Source organism: Mytilus californianus, unplaced genomic scaffold, assembly GCF_021869535.1.
Source record: "Mytilus californianus isolate M0D057914Y unplaced genomic scaffold, xbMytCali1.0.p SCAF_3, whole genome shotgun sequence".
Lineage (NCBI taxonomy): Eukaryota > Metazoa > Mollusca > Bivalvia > Mytilida > Mytilidae > Mytilus > Mytilus californianus.
Window position 1 is genome coordinate 76,654,587 of NW_026262679.1, and position 12,832 is coordinate 76,667,418.

General features: G+C 31.3%; 1 long non-coding RNA gene across 50 annotated transcripts in view; it reads left to right on the forward strand.

The window, feature by feature from the left end:
• The window catches only part of LOC127733268 (uncharacterized), a 193,470-nt gene that overhangs the window by 137,462 nt on the left and 43,176 nt on the right, over window positions 1–12,832 (forward strand). The gene's annotated exons all lie outside the window — the stretch shown is intronic.

The window sequence follows — 12,832 nt, forward strand, 5'->3', positions numbered from 1 at the left end:
TACTGTTATTTTAAAGATAATCTGTGAATGTTTTGAGGAATAATGATGTTAGAAGAAATTATAAAAATAATTTTTGGATATGATTGTTTCCGTTTAAAGTAGAAATGATTAAAACAAGTTGAAAAAATGCAAAAATTTTGACAGAATTAACTCCCATTTTTTTACACAATGTTTATGTGTTGCAATGCTTTATGTTGACACTTGTATACTGGTATTTACTAGTGTAGTCTGGTTATTCAAACATCCCTGTTCCCAAATTTGTAACTTTTTTTAGTCAAAAACATCTGTGATATATATTTTTTTCACTTTCAAATATCTTGCTTTATAGCTCAGTGTCTGTCAATAAATCTTATGTCAGGAACATCGCTGTAAAAACTTTCAAAATCATTGTAGGTTCCAATATATGCCAGTTAAAACTGTAAGTCATGCTGTGCAAAAGAAAAAACACATGTTGATTCTTTCATTTAACTTTACTCAAGCAATAGTTTTAACTTATATGTTTCCTACATAAGATCTGTCAAACTTGTTTTCTTATGTCTGAAACATTTGAATGTGCTAACAGTTAAAGTTCTTTGACCTGTAGTGAAATCTTGTTAAATGTTAGGCTGCAGTATTTTCCAGGAGTTTTAAAAATGAATTTCAACTAGGATTTGATTTCCAATGTCAGTCAAAAAAAACAAATATATATTGTCTGTCAAAATATCTTATGTATGAAAAATCTTATGTCAGAACCAAGTCTGTCAAAATCTTATGTCAGAAACTCAATTTGTCTGTCAAATCTTATGTCAGAAATAATAAAGTCTGTCAAATCTTATGTCAGAAAAAATAAAGTCTGTCAAATCTTATGTCAGAAATAATAAAGTCTGTCAAATCTTATGTCAGAAAAAATAAAGTCTGTCAAATCTTATGTCAGAAACAATAAAGTCTGTCAAATCTTATGTCAGAAACAATAAAGTCTGTCAAATCTTATGTCAGAAACATAATATTTAAGGCTTCGTTTATTTAAAAAGGATGATGCTCATAATTTTTTTTTTTTGTCAAATTGTCTTTATCTTTATTAGTAAAGCATGTATTCAAAAACAGAAGTTCATTGCTTATGATTTTTGCCTAACGTGCTTATGGGAGTTGTTTCACTTTCTTATATGGAATCTGCCATATGGAATAGGAACAGGTAAAATACATTAAATGATAATCCAAAATAAATCGTATTAGAGGATGGGAGCCACTCACATAAATGTTTTTTTTATATAGTTATGGGTGGAAAGGGTTTTAAAGGAAGTGCCTCAAATCCTCTTAAATGCATAAATTCTGAAACAGCCTTCAAGAAAAACAGTTTCTCCATCTCCCCAATCCCACATTGAGGAAATTGAAAACAACCCTTATATAGGAATCATCAATAATTACATAAATTTAATAATGTTTGGTTAGAATTCATTTAGTTTTTGTAGGTCAAAAAAAGTAAAGAAAAGTATGGAAAAAGAGCCTTTATGATAGGGAACATCAAACAAAATCTGATGTTCTTATTCATCTTTTTGAAATGTTTCACTTTTTATCTAGCTAAAAAATTTAAAGTATTTGTAGCTGAAACATATTTGTGACATTATTGTGTGTCCTCACTTGTTTTTATAATGTCAAATTCATGATAAAATTATCGTAAAAGATGAATTAAATTGTGGTTTTGAATATAGAAAATTATATGACCATATGAATGTACTTTTGTTTAACCTTTATTTCAGGGAAATTAATTCCATGGACAGATATCTGTCAAGATATGCATGTTTCCCAGTTGAAAACAGTTCAAAATTGGTTGGAAAAATCTTGCAATGTTTTTTCATCAGATAGGATAATGTGTGTACATAAAAATTGTAACAAAGTATATAAATGGAAAAAAAATAGATTTGGTAACATTATTCTTGTTTTGAAAAAAATTGTCTATGTTTTTGGTCATGCCTTTTACATGTATATAATCTAATATGTTGATTCACTGTAACATTCAACAAGAGCAGTGTATCCACAACTAATATATGCTTGAGTGAATTTTGTCGAAACCTGTGATCCAATATAAATATATATACGAGTTGTACATCAGTGAGATAGCAACATAAACAACAGAAAGGACATTTACTTTTTAATGTATCTGAGAAATACAAATGAATTATATGGCTAAACAATTTTTTTTTATATACTAGATAGTATTCTATTTCAACATAAATTGTACATGCTGATCTTATCTTTCTTTAAATTGTTTAACATTTTGTCATATCAGTCAGTGCTTTACTATACAGTATGTTTTTTTTCATTGTTTAAGGCTATATGGTGGCCCTATAGATGCTTTCATCATCATACTTTGGTCACTAAAAAAAGTTTTGTCTCATTCGAAATCAAATCACGTCTCCTGATTTTTATATTGAATGAATTTTGTTAAATAATTTACTTAATGCATTTTTCCAAGATAAAACCTGCATAAATTACTCATATCATACATTGTATAACACAGATTGTCTCAGCTTGGACTACTTTTGCCTACGTTATTATGAAGCTTTTAAAATTTTCTCTGCAATCAACTTCTCTAAAATTTGGCATGTACATTCTATATTTATATTGTCTCATATGTTGAACATTTCATAATTACATTTCAGATGATATGACAGAAGAAGAAGAAGTGGAAGAGTGTGAGCCACCAGCAAAGAAAGCAAAATCTGAAGAAAATATTTACAGTTGTCCTAAAGAGGGTTGTGACAGGTCTTTCAAAAATAATAGCAGTCTGGAACAACATATTTTATTAGGAAATTGAAACTATCAATTAGAAAAGCAGTCATTGATAGACCGATTAAAATCAGAGTACAGTGTTAAATTGGATAAACTGTTTCCAAAAAGTGTTAATATTTCATGTTCAACTACATCTGCAAAGGCAAACACAGCAAAAATTGGTTGGGCTCTAAAACTGAAGAAAAAGAAAACAAATTTTACTGTTGAGCAAAAACAGTTCATGCAAGAACAGTTTGATTTAGGCAAACACACTGGCAGAAAGGTTGATCCTTTTGAAGCAGCTTAGTTAATGATGGTGGAAATAAAAAATGGAGAGAGGAGATTTAAGAAATCTGAATATCTAACTGGCTCCCAGATTTCTGGTTTTTTCTCTAGGCTGTCTCAAAAGGATAGAAAAATGTGTAAAGAGGACATTACAGTTTCTCAAAATGATGAAGACAAATCTAACTTGAAATTGTGTGTAATTAAAAAAATGGAGTCCTTGTAAATGCATGTTATTAACTATTAAGGTAGCTCAGGTGTCTTCCTCCATCTTGGATTTTGATGATCTTTAATGAAATGTGCAAATTTCGGGAGTAGTATGTAACTCATGTGTAAAACTGTTTATGTTAATATAGAAAATTATATGTTTTATCATATTTACGTCTGTATTTTACAACAATGAGATTATTTTTGTTTTATTCATTTTTTGTGAAATTTTGCCATTTAAGGGTAGATAACTCAGATATAAGGGGAGATAACTTGATAAATTAACTTTTATAATAGAATATGTTGTGAATTTACCTATTTTATTATGAAGCAAGAAAATGAGTACCGTGACCCCATTATTTATTTTCCTTATCTGAAAGCATGTTATTAGAGCTATATTCTCATATTTTATCTTAAAATTCTATGGTGTAGTTTTCTTTTTATCACCCAAATTTGGGTTTTCCATTCATTATCTATACAAAATCTGACAATTTTGCTCAACCCGTAGCGTGATAAAAAGCATGGGGACCCATCCTTTTTATTATATTTTTGATAAAAGCATGATATTAACTACATTTTGAAAAATTATAATAAAAATTCTATGGATTTGAATTAAGACCCACCAGCTACCTTAATGAAATGGTTTACTTCAACAAAGAAAACTGGTTAAATACCCTTGGTGTTCAGATGCAAAACTCTAAAATGGCCTCAAAAGAAGTCCTTACTTTTAATGTTTTGCACATGATTGAATATTATAGTTATTATATACAGGGGAAAACATGTTTATAAGGCAATATTTATATTCCTTAGGTTATCTTCATGCAAGTTTTTTACAGTGCTATTTTACAAAACTTCTAATTAAATGCCTTTTGATTAAGAATTACTAAGTATATGTATGGGCATTTCATGCTTTCCTTGGCCCACTTGAAAAAGTCAAAATCAGAATCATATGAAAAATGTATAAGACAGATGAGTTTTTGGTTACACATTTGGGATAAATGTAAAGGTCATATCAAAAGTTTGGTCACTTTGACCCACATTTTACACATAAATAACCTAGGAAATATGTTGTCAAAGATTTTAAAGTAAATACAAGTCAGAAAATTTTAAATATAGCTAACTGGTACATTGTTAGCTCTATGTGCAAATAAAATTATCATATACTCTTCAAACTTGTTTGGTTGTTTTCACTACCGTATCAAAATCTTATATGAGTTTGATAATAATGATAAGGAGAGTCCATTTATCAAGATGGGGACTTGTTAAATACCTGGTATATATGATATGGGGGTTGGTGTTTTCGAGTTTGCCTATCGTACTTGAAATGTTCTAGAGTTGATCCATGGTCTAAGGATGGTGGCTTGAATAGTGCAAAATATTAAAAAAAAATTTTGATCATGTTAACAGAACAACTTTTCGTTTGATATTTTCAGAGGGTGTTGAGGGCATACCCCTCAACCCAACCACCCCCTACAGAATCTGCCAATAATGATGATAATTGATTTAGCAAACCACATAATGATGAAAACCAGTTGAAGTATATCTACTAGATAAGGTTATCACTTGAACCAATCAAATGTCCTTTAGTTATGTAATTTTGTAAAAGGGTAGTCTATAAGGAATTTATCATTATCTAAGTTCTGATTACACATACCTTATGATATTGGTAGCCTTGAACAACCATAAAACAATAATTTGACCTTATGTGATTGTTAAAGAATCCTTTGCAATCAAATGAAAGAAAAATATCCGATGACATGTAAAATCTCTTCTATCATTGCAGCAAAAGCTGCCAAAATAACATTTGTTAGGGAACACTTTACTATGGGAACATATTTTTTTTAATTATTTTTCACTGATTTCATTATTTGTGCAAACATACAGAAATATCATATGAACATCATTTACTCCAACATTGTCCATTAGAACAAACCTAAAAAAAAAAACTTGATTTTTTTTTCATTTTTGTTTCTATGGCTACCAATTTCTACTAAATTTTGTTTATTTTATGTTTTTTTCACAGAAAAAGTTCTGCACTAAAAAATAAGCGTATTGATAAGTAAGATGGCAAAAAAACACTTACCTAAATTTCTTTGTTCTTTTTTTTTAATCTTATTTTGTCATTTTTGAAAAATATAAATTTTGGAGTTTTTTTAGTTTTTCCAAATTTTTGATTGGTTTTATTACGAAAAAGGTCAAGTTTCCCCAAATTATTTTTTTATTTTACTTCATCACCATGCTTAAGGCAACTAAGATCAAAAGCAATTTTCAATCCAACCTATGTGCAAATTTTTTAATGATCATCTGAAAAAACAACAATTTTCAGTATTTCATGGGATCGACAAAACTTGAAAAATTGGATATAAAAATGAGACTGAATAATATAACAGAACAGAAACAACCTCCTTGCTTTTTTCTTTTACTTAAATATAAGATTGATAGAATGTTTTAACATACAGTGAATACAAATATTGTTTTTAATTTTTTTAAGAGAGTTCTGGCAAAACTAGCTTTTTTTTAAAGATTAAAAGTGCCTTTTTCCCTCAAAAAAATAGAATGTGGCGTTACCATGGCAACCATTATACCAGCAAAGTAAATAACAATTTTTTCCCTTATATTTGATGACCCTTATCAAATTTAATCAATATGGAGCAAATCCACAACTATGCGTGCCATGCCTCTTTTTTAAAACTTTGATGATTACAGAGAATTGGTATTTAAAATGTGGTCTTTCTAATTGGTCTTCCCAAATTATACTGTTGACCCCATTTCATGGTTCACTGATAATGATGATTCTAGCAAGACATCAGTGTAATGTAGACATATTTTCTTGTTTGTTTTTTTTGTGGTATTATGTATTCGATATATATATGAATTGTGTCTGAGAAGCTAGCTTTATATGTTTTGGAGTTTAGTGTGACGTCCATTTTCACTAAACCAGTACACAATTTTATTTAGGGTCCAGCTGAGGACCACCTCCGGGTGCGAGATTATCTCGCTGCGTTGAAGACCCATTGGTGGCCTTCGGCTGTTATCTGCTCTTTGGTCGGGTTGTTGTCTCTTTGACATATTCCCCATTTCCATTCTCAATTTTATTCCTTTGTTTTTATTGAAAAAAAAACGTCTTAAAAACGCATATGCTGGCTAAAATGAAATATATTTTCAAATGATATTGAAAAAACTGTGTTGCCTTTTAAATAATATGTATCTGAAACACTTATACAGTTTCTACAATAAACAAAGTACATGTCTATGGTCCAAATTGGTATCACAATTACTGTTGAATACATGTGTTGCCACGGACAGCTAATTTTGTCATTTTAATCCTAATAATATCTACATATGTTCAAAAATCACCAGCACCCTAGCAGGACCCACCAACACATTGACAGAACGCACCAGCATAGTGTCAGGGCGTGAAAAAAATGTAAAACGTGCAAATTCAAAAGACTGACACAGATTTTCACAAAACTGTTATGGCGAGTAAATTCCGATGTATAACAAACGGACTTTTAGACAATTTACTTTAATTTTCTCTGGGCCATATGATCCGATAATGAGCATTTTTGTGTTTACCTGCGCAGTTTAGACGACTTATGTTTTGGCTTGTTTTTAAACAAATAAGAGAACAAATCAAAAACATTCTACCAGTTCAATTCCATCTATACTAGAACAGTAATTCAATAAAAAGTGAAAAAAATATTACTTAGGCATAAATCGATTTAAGGCTTGCCATAATTAGATATAAGAAGATGTGGTATGAGTGCCAATGAGACAACTCTCCATCCAAGTCAAAATTTATAAAAATAAACCATTATAGGTCAAAGTACGGTCTTCAACACGGAGCCTTGGCTCACACCGAACAGCAAGCTATAAAGGGCCCCAAAAATTACTAATGTAAAACCATTCAAACGGGAAAACCAACGGTCTAATCTTTATAAAAAACGAGAAACAAACGTATTTATGAGGATAAGAATGCCATTTACAGTCAGGCGTCAAACGGTCATTTTCGTCTACCGTTAGCGTCAAATTGGTTAAAATTTTACCGTGATTCGTCAAAATATCCTTATCGAGATTCGTCAGCGGTCTCAAATAATTATCGTACAACTACCGTTATTTTTGAAAAAAAAATAACGTGATTCGTCAAAATCAGTAGAAATTACACTTAATTGCATTCATGTTTCGATACCAGATCTTTCACGATCCAATCGCAATGCTTGACCACCGTTAGTAATTCTTTCACGATCATTTTTCTTGATATAACGAATGACACCCGTGATAATGTCGCGGGTTATTTGAGTACATGAATGGCATTATTGAAGTCATTTTGACATCATTACATGAGGGTAGGAATGGGGTACCCCACATGACGAATTTCTGTGAAATACCGACGTATAGCGGGTTATTTTCGCGGGTGTAAAATTTCGCGATTTCCATTGCATAAGGTATACAAAATATTTTTGCCGTTATTATTTTGGCGGATTCAAAACTTTTATCAATACCTTTGCACACTTTTAATTTGGCGGAATTTATTTTGGCGATTTTGTTCTATCCACGAAAATAAGCGAAAATTTTCACCCCGCGAAAATAACCCGCCATACGGTATTTGTTAAAATAACGTTAACGATAAACATTTTACTCCATTTGACGGAAACGGTAGCTACAAAATGAGATTTGACTATAAAGACGAAAAAAAATAATGCTCATTTGACACTAACGGTAGCGAAAAACGGGCGTTTGAAGCTTGACGATAAAGGGCATTCATACCCTCTTATACATCTCTTACAAACAACTATCCACCAAAGTTCAAATGAAGTGGATGTAAGAAATTATAGGCAACCGTACGGCTCAAACTCCCCGGCAGTTCCAGCTCCGATCCGCATACTACTCTACACTAAATTGATGGAGTAAAGGAAAATAGTTCCGGAACGGAAACAATCACTGTACGGAGTTTGCGTATGGCCTTCAACAATGAGAAAACCCATACTGTATAGTCGGCTATAAAAGGCCCCGACATGAAACTATGAAATAATTTAACTGAGAAAACAGCCTTACTCATAAACAAAACAATTTACGAAAAAAAAATATGACAGACATGAACAACGACAACCACTGAACTACAGGCTCCTGACCTGGGACAGGCACACAAAGAATGGGGCGCGGTTAAACATGTTTGTGAGCGCTCAACCCTCCTTTAATCTGAGACAGTCAGTGGTGTTACAGCATAACATAAGAAAAAAATTCGTAAGGGTTCCGCGGAACCCAGTGTCTCGCCTACTTTTGCTGTTAATCGCACGCTCAACAAAAATGAAATGAGGAAAAAATTTAATAAAAATATTCCTCTCGATACAATTTTTTTATTGTAAGAAGCTTCTGTCCAAGTTTGGTAAAAATCCAGGATAGTTTATGAATCTAATAAATGTTTTAAAAAATTTATCTGCACACTGTATCTAATGTTAACTGGAAGAAAAACTAAGTCCATTTATAAGTAAAATATTGATAAACAAGTACAAAATTTTAACAAAAATTTCCTTCTAGATACTAGCTTTTGATCATAAACAAACTTCTGTCCATGTTTGGTACAAATCCAGGATAGTTTAAGAAAGTTATTAAAATTTTAAAAACTTTAACCACAGAGTGGATGTAATGTTTCCTGGCAGAAAAACTAATTCCATTTATAAGTAAAATACGGAAAAACAGGAATTTTTTTTTTACAAAATTTACTTCTGGATACTATCTTATGATCATAAACAAGCTTCTGTCCAAGTTTGGTAGAAATCCAGGATAGTTTAAGAAAGTTATTAAAATTTCAAAAACTTTAACCACAGAGTGAATATTTGTGGACGCCGCCGCCGACGACGACGCCGACGGAATGTAGGATCGCTATGTCTCGCTTTTTCGACAAAAGTCGAAGGCTCGTCAAAAACTATAAAAATCAGTTGAAAAGGGCTTCTACACTCATCAAATCGATACAAAGCAGAAAAACATCTAACAAAACAGACCGGACTTGGAATGGTATTTACACATCGGCCTAATGTCACCGCATAAAATATTTCTTTGTTTATTAGCGGTTCTAATATTTTAGTTTATAACTGTGTTATTTCTTTGACTATATACTATTGTTCAATGGCATATTTATACTATTTGTAACTTTCATTGTATATATATATATTTGTTCAAATATACTTTTTCACTTTTTTGGTCTTTTGGAAAATGTTGTTTGTGCTGTATTTAGACCCCTCTACCAAGAAATTTGTTTTACTCGGCATGCACACGTATACAAATTGCGGTTTTTATCCAACGCAATCATAGGTTTGAACGTTGTTTTCAATTTAGACAAGTTTATATTTTTTCGTTTGGGCTTGTATTATATTTTCCTTCGGGTTTATATGATCCGTTCATCCTATTTCGACTCTTTAAAATTCAAGAGTCTATCATAAATTGAGATAAATTAATAGGCATTCCAAATACCGTTTCGATCCCTAACCGATGATCACTGAAGAGACATTAGTTGTCGAAATCCGGATATGGTGTACAAATTTTTGCACCTCATGTTTGTGGAATACCATCTTTTCTGCAAGTTTATTGTTTTCTGTTTGGTATTAAATTAATATAAAGATCCTTTTTGTTATATCTGGTGATCAATTTATTAGGCAATCGCCAACGGCAGTCAGCAGGGTTTAAGAGCATCCGTTGTTCGACCTGTTAGTCAAATGCGTTTTGTTAAAATATACTTTTTCACTTTTTTGGTCTTGTTTGAAAATGTTGTTTGTGCAGTATTTAGACCCCTCTACCAAGAAATGTGTTTTACATGCACACGTATAAAAATTGCGGTTTTTATCCAACGCAATCATAGGTTTGAACGTTGTTTTCAATTTAGACAAGTTTATATATATATATACACTGTGTATCATTGCCACCGGAAATTGGGTACTAACGAAGCGGAGAGAAAGGAAAAAATAAAAAACAAGTCTAGAATTTCTTTAGTTTATACCATTTCTAGCGGTTTGATGAGGGAACCGCTTCTGAAACGATAGACTGATATATAAAGTTTTAATTTTTATACCAACAAGTAGCCAACAAATACAAGATTTTGTGTTATACTCCAAAACGGTGCACTTAGTACCAGAAAATTTCGAGGCCAATCGCCTTCCGTCCCACCGTTGGCAAAATACTCAACTGATTTTCATTATTTTTCCTGACAAATCTTTTGATTATGATTGTATGACTTCATATTTTCTGAAATTCGCTCTCAAAAAGACGTTTTCTTAAGAATATCAATAAAAATGAATCCAGCCTAGGGTACGGCAACTTGCTATTGTTTACATTTTTACAGTACGGCAACTTGTTTTCCAACTGTATGACAACTTGCTAGTTTTATTACATGTTTATGCCGTCCTTTTCAAGACTTATAACATTATTTCCTGAAAAATACGGCATTTGCATATAATAAAACTAGCAAGTTTCAATAATTTAATTATAAATCAAATATAAATATAATTCGCCTAACGGCATTGTTGATCATGGTACATGTATCATACACAATATTTTGCAACGCGGTCCTATTAAACCATTAGCATCATGAAAAATACATATTTTTCTAGATGTATACAAGTGTTCTAGTTGCTCTTTGGTCGGGTTTTTGTCTCTTTGACACATGCCCTATTTCCATTTTCAATTTTAATGTTATGTCAATATTTTACCTGTTCAACATAAAAAAATCCCTGTGTCCATAAATAAACCCCATTTAATTGTTACTAACTATCTATTTGATTTATAGATTACATCACATCTCTTAAATATCAGAGTTTACTCTGATATGCGATGCAATGTTATGTGGTCAATTGCCCTTAATAGCCGATAATACGGTATATGTTTTTTTTTCATTGTTGAAGACCGTACGGTTGCCTATAATTCCTTACAACCACTTCATTTGAACTTTGGTGGATAGTCGTCTCAATGGCAATCATACCACATCTCCTACTTTTTAACTGGATAATCAGGAGGATTGTATCCGGATTGAATATTAATTTTCCTCCTTTGCTACTCATTATTTTTTCACGCGATTTTTTTCCATTTTTGTAAACAATTGTTTTCTGCATTTTGTGTTGCAGAATTTTTATTTTCAACTCTTCCCAGGCCAAGTTATTTGTTTTAATCCCTCCCAAACACGAAACGAAGTTGTATTCCCCTTTCTTCTAAAATCTCATGAAGGCAAGACATATCCCTGTCATGTCTGTTTCAACAGATTCAGCAATATTACTTTCAATACCGTAGAAAAAAGAAAGGATCATACTAGTATAAGTGATCTATAAAGGTTATGAAAATTCTTAGAGATGTCCTTTATAGATTGTTTATATTGTATAAATTTTGAAAAGTTATAACATCCAATCAACAAATTAAGAAAATATGGTTTTAATAAAATATGTTAAAAGTGATACAACGCTATTTAAGATTTCATTATTTTCATATATTTGAAGTTTAAATGTATATTTTTAAGGTAGTTCTATAAAACCAAATATATAGGTCTTACTAGTATTGAATTGTATCATGTCATTTGACACAATATAAAAGTTAAATTTAGAAATACATGTATTCAACATTTTATTCGTGAAAAGTACTACAAAAAGAGAACTCGGGCGAAATCAATCCCCCCACACTACCTCTCCATCAACTCATTTTAATTCAAGCCAAACAGCATTAACGACGATCTTTTATTTTTCTACCAATTTGAAAAAAAAATCTGTAATAGAATAGAAAGTAATTGGGGTTTCCACCAATAACACAAAATCAGTACAAAATGTTTACACACAGCAAAACACACAAAAAGCAATGGAAATTTGCTTTCATTGCTCATGTTGCTGTACTTCATCTCAAAGCCACAGACCTTCAACACGGAAAAATAATTCTCACCTCACAGCAATTTTAAGGCGGCCCTCAGCAACTGCAAATTGACGATCACGACACAACTGTGAACTGAAGAACAAAGCCATGGTCTTATATCAAGAAAAGAAATCTTTAAAAGAAATCAAACATTTACTGTCATGATTTACCCAAACAATCACATTAAACAATACAAACATCAAGACCACCACGGGGCACATCGATATATATGTTAGACAACTTGGGGGGAAATAATGTACGTGTATGGCAAATGATTCGTAAAGACTTTGTAAGATGTAACACCAACTCGAACCCGGTCAAAAATATTTAAAATAAAATTTTTCCTACCGACAATATAAAATTTCATTTCAAACTATGTAGAATATAAAGCTGCACTCGCACCAGCCGTGAAGTGGAACGGGATTAATGTAAGTTGTATAATAACTTGACTCCCAATCCACTATAAATAAATATGTTTAAACTAATATATATATTGGTAATTTGAAGTATCAATTGAAAGGCGAAGGACTGTCGATCCTTGTAGAACACCTTTTGACTGATAATTTAAAAAAAAATATGAATGAAATAAAAAAAAGGAGGACATTTATTGCGTATTGCCTGTTTCTCAAGGAAGAAGTGAATATATTATAGCACAAATACGAAAAGTTATCTCAAGAATAAATACTACATAATTTAAAAAAAAACAACTTAA